Source organism: Azolla caroliniana, unplaced genomic scaffold (assembly GCF_043228905.1).
Source record: "Azolla caroliniana isolate FFs.n. ecotype wild unplaced genomic scaffold, voAzoCaro1.0.p SCAF_4, whole genome shotgun sequence".
Classification (NCBI taxonomy): domain Eukaryota; kingdom Viridiplantae; phylum Streptophyta; class Polypodiopsida; order Salviniales; family Salviniaceae; genus Azolla; species Azolla caroliniana.
The window spans coordinates 19,406,682-19,418,098 of NW_028230439.1; the positions used below are offsets into that span (position 1 = coordinate 19,406,682).

The following is an 11,417-nucleotide window of genomic DNA, read 5'->3' on the forward strand; positions in this document are numbered from 1 at the left end:
CCGATGCCATACATGCGAACTTGAAGATGGATGGTTTTGCTCAAGACATTCTGGTGCACATTGATACCTCTCGCGCATCCTGTTCCCAATCTCAACAACCAGGTATGGACTACCGACAAGTCGAATATCATGATGGTTTGTTATTCTTTAAAAAGCTTGTATATGTCCCCGATTGCTCCTGTTGCCTTCAAATCATCCAAAATTGTCCCGACACCCATACGAAGGGACATTTCTGTAGTGCTAAGACCTTGGATCTCGTTCAATGATCTTTTTGGTGGTCCCATATGCGACGTTTTGTCGATAACTACGTTCGGACTTGTGATGCTTGCTGCCGAGCAAAGATGCCCCGACACTAGCCATAAGGCTTGTTGGAACCCTTTCCGATTCCAAGTAAGCCGTGGCAGTCTATTTGTCTTGATTTTATCATAGATCTACCGGTCTCGAAGGGGTTCGATGCTATCTTAACTGTCGTTGATCGATATACTAAGATGACACATTTTGTGCTGTGTACTAAGGCCATCACTAGCGAGGAAACCGCCGCCCTTGTCATGCGTGAGGTATTTCGACATCATGGCTTCCCAAACAGTATCATTAGTGACCGAGGACCTCAATTTGTCTCCAAATTTTGGCAGCATCTTTTCAAGATGCTCAAGGTCTCTTTCAACGTCTCCTCTGACTACCATCCCCAAACCGATGGGCAAAGGAACGAACAAACCAAACGTTGGAACAATATCTCCGGTGTTTTCTGAGTTATCAACAGGACAATTGGGCCGAGATTCTCGACTTTGCAGAGTTTGCATATAATAATGATTTCCACTCCTGGACTTGGGTTTCCCCATTTTACAGTTATACTGGTTCTCATCCTCGCTGGTCGGTGATCGATACCCCAGAGCTAACTACCAATCCTCGTGCCGAGGATCATTTGGAGAGGCTACGCAAGATCCAGATGGATCTCTCTACTCATCTTTGTCATGCTCAACAAACACAGAAGACTTATGCGGATCATCATAAGCTTCCCTCCTCTTTTGCCATTGGAGATCGAGTATGGCTCTTACGTCATCACATCAAGACTACTCGACCGTGCGACAAGTTGGATTATCGATGACTCGGTCATTTCCGTATTACTTGTAAGGTTAATGATGTCACTTTCCGGCTTGATCTCCCTCCGCATCTTCAGATACATCCGGTTTTCCATAGCTCTCTTCTTGAACCTCATAAAGCAAACACTATTCCCGATCGTGTTACACCACCGCCGTCCCCACTGGAGTTGAAGCCAGCCTGGAGTATGATGTTGCTGCCGTCCTCGATTCCAAAATTGTTCGCAACAAACTTTATTATTTGGTCGATCGGTTCGGCTATAGTTCGAGCGAACGTACTTCGGAACCCGTTGAACATGTCGCCAATGCTCAGGATCTTCTTGCTGAGTTCCACCGAAAGTATCTTGACAAACCCGGTCTGCAATCAGCGCCAACTCGTTCCACTCGTCATCTTAAGGGAGAGATAGTGTCATGATATGGCAAGACTCGAACCCATGACCTTATGTTATATGGGTCGAGCTCTTGACCATTATACCATCTATTGTAATACGTAGGATATTATTTTCATTTAAGTTTTATTATAGGAAATTAATGTAAATTCCAGATTTCTCTGGAACATTCTAGAAGCTTCAGGATTTCTCTTGAGAACACTGTAAAAGAAGGCACTAGGCATTATTTTGAACCAAATTGGTTCAACGCCAGTCTTAAGCCTCATAACCCTTTTGTACTTATTCTTCACAGAATATATCCTCTGTTATTATCATCATCTCTCTCTCTCTCTCTCTCCTCTTCTCTCTTCCTATCTCTGGAGTCTTACGCGGTCTTGTCCTCTTAGTACTAATAGTACTTCACTTTTCCAGTACTAATTCTCTCTCTGTTTAAGTACTATTCTTGACAGACATCCCCCCACACAACAAGTGTAGCGACAACACAGTCGGATGTCGGGGGGTTGTGATGAGGTAGAATGTGAGTTCCTCCTGATGCGCCCCGACTTGAAGTACCAATGGGATAGTGGCTTTGGTAACCGACCCCGAAGAGAGAACCCAACCGTTGATCATCTTAACGGATATGGGTTGTGATGTGCAGATGGTGGGGATAATATGTGTGCGGACAAACGATTTATCGATAAAGGAAGTAGATGCTTTGAAGTTGAGCAAGCCATGAGAATGTATTGAAGTTGAACCAAAAAGAACCCTCCTAATGCAGGAACGGGCTTGTAGGAGCGTGGAGATGGTGAATAACGGGAAGCGTCTAGCGGCATGGCTCCTACTACAATCGGACATGGTCGTTTTCCTGTTGTCGAGGAACCTTCGCAAGAAGTGCACGATGGAGTTGGTGCCGCGGGCCCGCACTGGGCAGTGACGGATAACAGGGCCAGGGTTGCGACAATAGAGATAGAGTTCATTGTACTGACAATGTTGGCATTGGGCTTCAGTTAGTGGCTGGAACCGAGCATGGTCGATCTCCATCGGGGTATGGAAATCAACCTCCGTCGTGGTATGGGTATCACTGGGTGAGGGTAAGGTTGGCAAGGGAGGTAAGTAAGGCTTGGTGATTGATGTGTTTCGGGAAGAAGCATGAGACCCGCGAGTACCCTGTTTTTCTTGACGAAGTTCGAAAAGACAATTGTCACACTAAAAAACTTGGGACATTACTTGAGATAACAATGTGGGCTCCAGGAAGTTTAAGAAAAGAGTCATGACATCGTTTTGGAATAAGTGACGGAAATGGCTGCATAGGGCTTGGTCATCCCAACTGATATCACAACCAATCTGATGGAACTCTAAGGCTGGATGTGAGCCTTATTGGAAAGAATAAACCTTTGTGAGTGTTGTTCGTCGCCGGTCTGTCTCTAGGTCCTGAATGGGATTCATGCACAAGTCTCAACTGCGACGACCTGAAATTTTAACCATTGAGTCAATTTTTTTGCTCAAATTAATTATTATAGTTAATTGCATTTGCAAACAATAATCCATGTACACATTCGATACATAATATTATATGTCAAAGCCCTCCGATAACAATGTATAATGTCAAGCTCATTGTTTGTCGAGCTTAGGTCTCCATGACCATAACGTGGACTTCTAACCACGAAAGTACATCCCATTAACGACCCCGAAATTCAGTGTACATTCACGTGTGAAAACTATTTTTTGTTGATCATATGATCGTTAGCAAGGAGTGCGAATGGTGTATCATTGGTGCACAACTTAGAGAGCATGAGAGCATGAGAGCATGAGAGAGAGAGAGAGAGAGATTAAACCTTGATAACTTAAATTTATATAGGGATTAAAACTAAAATACAACTAAAATATCTAAAAATATAATGAGAAAGGGAGAGACGGCTAGTCATTAAGTATTAATTAAAAAGACTAAAAAAAAGATACTAACATGTTAAGAGAGAGAGAGAGAGAGAGAGAGAGAGAGAGAGAGAGAGAGAGAGATTAAGAGCAAAGCTATTACTAATTATCATTAAGATTGAAAAAGAAATTACATAGGGATATGGTCATGAGCAAACTAGTTTCACCCACTACGGGGATCATCAATGCTAAAATGACCATTAGGGGTGGATAGGTTTATATAAGGAGTTTTAGGAGAGGGTTTAGAGAAATGATAATAGGGAGTGGGGGTATGCTTATGGATATGATTTGAAAAAGGGGAAGATTTGGAGAAGAAGGAAAAGGATATTATGAGCTTTAATGTGACAAGGGGGAGGTTTTGGTATAAGGAAAAAGAGGTTATAATGTTAAGGAGGGATAAGAAAAAAAGAGAGAGTTAGGATATGAAATGTAAAAAGAGGGGAAATATTAAAAGAGGAGTTAAGATTGAGGGGGAAATAAGGAAAATATGTGAGATAATGAGAAGGGAAGGGGAGAGAGAGAGAGAGAGAGAGATAAGGGGAGTGAGTAGATCTATGAGGATCAAGGGTGGGAAAACGAGAGAAAACGAGTCAAGTTAAAATATATGGAAATCGATGAGAGGGGTAGCCATTCGGCGAAGGTCGAGATGATAGCTGCAAGCTCCTTGTCGTAGATTGGATAATTGGTTTTCGGGGCTGTAAACTTCCGAGAGTAGAAGGCGACTATATGTAGGGTGCCATCGTCATCGGGCTGAGACAAGACCGCACCTATGGCAAAGTTGGAGGCGTCAATTTCAACCTACAAAGGGTTGGTGGGGTCGGGGTGGACTAACACGGGGGCGGAGAGAAAAGCTACTTTAAGGCCATTAAAAGCATTGTGTGCCATGCGAGTCCAATGAAATGGAGTATCTTTCCAGGTAAGTTGGATGAGAGGTTGGACTAGGAAGGGAACCCATCTATAAATGGTCTATAAACATTTGCAAAACCAAAAAACGATTGTACCATTTTCAACCGAGTCAGGAGTGGCCAATCAATGATTGCCGCTACCTTGTGTTCATCTATTGTGATCCCAGTAGATGAGATCATGTAACCCAACAATTCGATAGAGGTTTGATTGAATTCACATTTCTCAGTTTTGGCGATGAGTCCATTTCTCACTTTGTTGAGACCCCAATAATCCACACATAAGCGTAAGGAGCCGCCCTTCTTTTTTCAGAAATAAGATTGGTGTCCTGGCCAGTGATTTGGAGGGTTGAATGAAGCCCTTCACGAGATTCTTAGCCACATCTGTGCGGAGAGCCTCATGTTCTGGTTCAGATAACCCATAGATAGGACTGAATGGGGGATGCTCGCCAGCTTGGAGTTCGATTGGGCAATCGTAGGGGCGTTAAGTCGGTAACCGATCGATATTGCGCTTTTCGAAGATGTCGAAAAAGTCGCTATATCGGACGGATAAATTGTTGACAGGAACAATGACATCCCCCCACTCAACGGCTAGTGTAGTGACCAAACCGAACTCGACCGCAACGGAATCAAGAGAGTGTCGTGAGCTAGCAAGAATTGGCCTTACTAGAAAAGTGATTGAGCGGTTACACCAATCCACCATCGGATTGTGTGTCTCCAACCACGATAGCCCCAACACAATCGGATGTCGGGGGGTTGTGATGAGGTAGAACATGAGTTCCTCTTGATGCGGCCCGACTTGAAGTACCAATGGGATAGTGGAATGTATTCCAGGGTGCCCTGCTGAGGGTGCATCATGGCATTCAAGAAGAATTGTCTTTTTGACCTTAGGCAAATCTTGGAACACAAACCTTCCCATTATGGTAGCGCGGACCGTTAGCAATGTGGAAGTATTCTTTTGAGGATGTGGTGGTGTCTGTTCCAGACTCAACTCTTGCCCATTATTTCGCAAAATAACTGTCATCAGGATACTTTCCTCGAAGGTGATAATAAAGATTTGATGTTATTTCAGTGAAGCTAAGCATGTTAACTTCACGGATGCGACTTAGTGCATCAACGACAGTGTTCATGGAACCTTTAGGATATCGTATGGAAAAATCAAAGTCCTGGATGAGATCAGTGCATCGTGCCTTATGACCTTTCAGGTCTTGTTGGTCACAAAAATATTTCATGGACTCGTGGTCCGTAGTTACCACAAAGCGATTTCTAAAGATAATGGCGCCATGTTTTGAGCGCATGTGTAACTGCAAATAATTCTTTCTCTTCAACGGTATACCGACATTGAGCAGAATCAAGTTTCTTACTCTCGAATGCTATTAGTTTACCATCTTGATATAAGACAACACCTATAGCATAATCGCTTGCATCGGTATCAAGCTCAAAAGGTTTTGAAGGATCAGGTAAAAGAAGTGAAGGACCCTTGCATACAAGGTCCTTGAGTTCCTTAAAGGCGAGGTCTAGTGTAGCATTCCAGACAATAGGTTTTATAGACTTACACGTTTGACCTTTTAGAAGATTAGTAAACAGTGTTGTCAACAAGATGATGAAATGAGGGTAGCTAGGCCTCTTATTTTTAGCGATACCCAAGGCCCCCAGGGAAGTTCACACTTGACCTAATGGGTTGTCTCAATCCCAAGGATTAAAAGTAATCCTCCCCTTCTTTACACTCTTGTTAAACCCTCACACTTATCCACATCTATAGAATACTACAATAAATTCTCACCACGGCATATTATATGGTCATGCCCGTGACAGTTAATGCAATGTACGCGCAAGTGTCGACTACGGCGACCTCGAAATTTAACCACTGAGTCGATTTTTTTGCTCAAATCAATTATTATGGTTATTTGCATTTGCAAACAATAATCCATGTACATGTTCGATACGTAAAATGCGTCAAGGCCCTCCGATAACAATGTATAATGTCAAGCTAATTGTTTGTCGAGCTTAGGTCTCCATAATCGTAACATGGACATCTAACCACTAAATTAAAACCACAAAATGTTTTAAACCGTAAACAACCTTGTTTGGGAAAAACATTTGATAGAAACCTTTGTTGGGGATAGTTGGTTGTATCCTTTTGCTCAAATTAAATTGTTACGCTCCTCGGTATTTGCAACCAATTGCCTATCTCAAATCCATTGGGATTCGAAGCATCTTTACAAGTTGATACACTAAAATTTGGTGTGGTTGCTGGGATTCGAGCCCAGGCCTCCACGGCCACAACGTGGAATTCTAACCACTAAACTACAAACACCGAGTTTGTCTTGCCAAATTGGAACTAACTCTTCACAACCGCAACATGGAGTTGTAATCACTAAGTACTAACCTCCCATGTTGCATGCATAAATTCATAGCTACACTGTATATAACATATCAGGCAAGTTTCCATAAAGGCATCCATCAATGTCGAATTCTAATTACGAAGACTTGACTTCGTATGTGGCGTGAATAAATTGATGTACACAATCTATATGACATATGAGGCAAGTCTCGATAAAACCATGGACAAATTCATGTGCACATTCTATATGAAATAGGAGCCAACATTGCACTCGTGACAATATTGGGCAATGTGGAAAATAAAAACCAATGATAAGCCAACTTCATACCTTGCCGAATTTAAAATCTAACAGTTTTCACACGTAAATGTACACTGAATTTCGTGGTTGTTAATGGGACGTACGCGCAAGTGTCGATTGCGACGACCTTGAAATTTAACATCTGAGTTGATTTTTTTGCTCAAATTAATTATTATGGTTATTTGCATTTTCAAACAATAATCCATGTACACATTCGATACCTAATATGCGTCAAGGCCCTCCGATAACATTGTATAATGTCAAGCTCATTGTTTGTTGAGCTTAGGTCTCCATGACCGTAACGTGGAATTCTCACCACTAAACTAAAACCACAAAATTCAATTAAACCCTAAAAAATCATGGTTGGGACAAACATTTGATAGGAACCTTTGTTGGGGATGGTTGGTCGTATCTTTTTACTCAAATTAAATTGTTAGGCTACTTGGTATTCGCAACCAACTGCCTATCTCAAATCCATTGGAATTGGAAATATCCTTACAAGTAATATACTCAGTTTTGGTGTGGTTGCTGGGATTCGAACCCATGTGTCCATATCCACAACGTGGAATTCTAACCACTAAACTACAACCACTGAGTTTGTGTTGCCAAATTGGAACTAACACTTCACAACCGCAACATGGAGTTGTAACCACTAAGTACTAACGTCCCCTATTGCATGCAGAAATTTATAGCTACACTCTATATAACATATTAGGCAAGTCTCGTTAAAGGCATCCATAGATATGGAACTCTAATCACTAAGGCTTGACTTCCTATATGGTGTGAATAAATTGATGTACACAAATTATATGACAGATGGCGTAACTCTACATAAAGCCATGTAGAAATTTATGTGCACATTCTATATGAAATAGGAGCCAACATTGCACTCGTGACAATATTGTGCAATGTGGAAAACGAAAACCAATGGTATGCCCACTTCATACCCTGCTGAATTCAAAATGTAACAATTTTCACACGTAAATGTACACTGTTAATGGGATGTACACGCAAGTCTCGACTGTGACGACCTCGAAATTTAACCACTCAGTCGTTTTTTTTGCTCAAATTGATTATTATGTTATTTGCATTTCCAAACAATAATCCATGTACACATTCGATACCTAATATGCGTCAAGGCCCTCCGATAAAATTGTATAATGTCAAGCTCATTGTTTGTCGAGCTTAGGTTTCCATGACCATAATGTGGACTTCTAAGTACTAAAGTACAACAAAAAATGGTCTTAAATTGAAAACAATCTTGTTTGGGATGAACATTTAATAGGAACTTCTGTTGGGGGAGGTGGTCGTAGTTTTTTGTCCAAACTAAATTGTTCTGCTCCTCGGTATTTGCAACCAACTTCCTATCTCAAATCCATTGGGATTCAAAGCATCTTTTTAAGTTGACATAGACTCAGTTTTGGTGTGGATTTTGGGATTCGAGCCCAGCTCTCCATGGCCACAACATGGAATTGTAACTACTAAACTACAACCATCGAGATATTGTTGCCAAATTGGAACTAACTTTTCGCAATTGCAACATGGAGTTGTAACCACTAAGTATTGACTTTCCCTGTTGGATGCATAAATTCGTGGCTACATTCTTTATAACAGATTAGGCAAGTTTCCATAAAGGCGTCCATAACTATGAAATTCTAATCACTAAGACTTGACTTCCTATGTTGCGTGAAAAAATTGATGTACATAATCTATATGACATATGAGGCAAGTCTCAATAAATAAATGGACAAATTCATGTACACATTCTATATGAAATAGGAACCAACATTGCACTCGTGACAATATTGTGCAATGTGGAAAATGAAAACCAATTATATGCCAACTTCATACCCTGTTGAATTCAAAATCTAATAGTTTGCACACGTGAATGTACATTACATTACCAGCAAGTCTCGACTGCAACGACCTCACATTTTAACCATTAAGTCGATTTTTTTTGCTCAAATTAATTATTATAGTTATTTACATTTGCAAACAATAATCCATACACATATTTGATACGTAATATGCATGAAGCCCCTCTGGTAACACTCTCTAATGTCAAGCTCATTGGTTGTCGAGCTTAGGTCTCCATGTTCGTAACGTGGACATCTAAGCACTAAAGTAAAACCACAAAATTCTTTTAAACCCTAAACAATCTTGGTTGGGATAAACATTTGATAGGAGTCTTTGTTGGGGATGGTTGGTCATATCCTTTTGCTCAAAATAAATTGTTACGCTCCTCAATATTTGCAACCAACTTCCTATCTCAAAACCATTTGGATTTGAACCATCTTTCCAACTTGATATAGACACAATTTGGGTGTGGTTGTTGGGATTTGAGCCCAGGTCTCCACGGCCACAACGTGGAATTCTAACCAGTAAATTACAACCACCGAGTTTATGTTGCGAAATTGGAACTAACACTTCACAACCGCAACATGGAGTGGTAACTACTAAGTACTAACCTCCCCTATTGCATGCTTAAATTTATAGCTACACTCTATATAACATATTAGGCAAGTCTCCTGAAAGGCATCCATATATATGGAACTCTAATCACTAAGACTTGACTTGCTATGTGGCATGATTAAATTCCTGTACACAATCTATATGACATATGAGGTAACTCTGTATAAAGGCATGGACAGATTTATGTCCACATTCTATATGAAATAGGAGCCAACATTGCACTCGTGACAATATTGTGAAATATGGAAAATGAAAACCAATGATATGCCAACTTCATACCTTGCCGAATTTAAAATCTAACAGTTTTCACATGTGAATGTACACTGAATTTCAGGGTTGTTAATGGGATGTACGCGCAAGTCGCGAACGCGACGACCTCGAAATTTAACCCACTGCTCAAATTAAATTGTTACACTCGGTATTTCCAACCAACTTCATATCTCAAATCCATTGGGATTCAAAGCATATTTACAAGTTGATATAGACTCAGTTTTGGTGTGGTTGCTGGGATTCGAGCCCAGGTCTCCACGGCCACAACGTGGAATTCTAACCACTAAACTACAACCACCGAGTTTGTGTTGCCAAATTGGAACTAACTCTTCGCAACCGCATGGAGTTGTAACCACTAAGTATTGACTTTCCATGTTGCATGCATAAATTCTTGGCTACATTCTATATAACACATTAGGCATGTTTCCATAAAGGCGTCCATTAATGTGGAATTCTAATCACCTAGACTTGAATTCTTATGTGGCGTGAATAAATTGATGTACGTAATCTATATGACATATGAGGCAAATTCATGTGCACATTCTATATGAAATAGGAGCCAACATTGCACTCGTGACAATATTGTGCAATGTGGAAAATGAAAACCAATGATATGCCAACTTACTACCTTGCTGAATTCAAAATCTAACAGTTTGCACACGTGAATGTACACTGAATTGACCAGCAAGTCTCGACTGCGATGACCTCACATTTTAACCATTAAGTCGATTTTTTTGCTCAAATTAATTATTATAGTTATTTACATTTGCAAACAATAATCCATGTACACATTCGATACGTAATATGCGTTAAGGCCCTCCGCTAACATTGTATAAAGTCAAGCTCATTGTTTGTCAAGCTTAGGTCTCCATGACCATAATGTGGACTTCTAAGAAGTAAAGTACAACCACAAATGGTCTTACATGGAAAAGAATCTTGGTTGGGAGGAACATTTGTTGGGGTTCGGTGGTCGTAATTTTTGGCTCAAATTTAATTGTTATGCTCAGTATTTGCAACCAACTTCCTATCTCAAATCCATTGGGATTCGAAGCATCTTTACAAGTGGATATAGATGCAGTTTTGTTGTGGCTGTTGGAATTCGAGCCCAGGTCTCCACGTTGACAATGTGGAATTCTAACCACAAAACTACAACCACCGATTTAGTGTTGCCAAATTGCAACTAACTCACAACCACAACATGGAGTTGTAACCACTAAGTATGACTTTCCATGTTGCATGCATAAATTCAGGGCTATATTCTATATAACAGATTAGGGAAGTTTCCATAAAGGCGTCCATAACTGTGGAATTCTAATCACTACGACTTGACTTCCTATGTGGCGTGAATAAATTGATGTACACAATCTATATGACATATGAGGCAAGTCTCGATAAAGCCATGGACAAATTCATGTGCACATTCTATATGAAATAGGATCGAACATTGCACCCGTGACAATATTGTGCAATGTGTAAAATGAAAACCAATGATATGCCAACTTCATACCCTGCCGAATTCAAAATCTAACAGTTTTCACACGTGAATGTACACTAAATTTCGTGGTTGTTAATGGGATGTACGCGCAAGTGTCGATTGCGACGACCTCGAAATTTTACCACTAAGTCGATTTTTTTGCTCAAATTAATTATTATGGTTATTTGCATTTGCAAAAAATAATTCATGTACACATTAGATACATAATATGCGTGAAGCCCCTCCGATAACATTGTCTA

At 40.5% G+C, this 11,417-nt stretch overlaps 1 non-coding gene across 1 annotated transcript; it reads right to left on the reverse strand.

Annotated features, from left to right (window-relative positions):
* Window positions 1-9,909: 9,909 nt before the first annotated feature.
* On the reverse strand, window positions 9,910-9,981 carry TRNAH-GUG (transfer RNA histidin (anticodon GUG)). The gene has a single exon. It is a non-coding gene; the product is annotated as a tRNA-His (tRNA).
* Window positions 9,982-11,417: the final 1,436 nt, after the last annotated feature.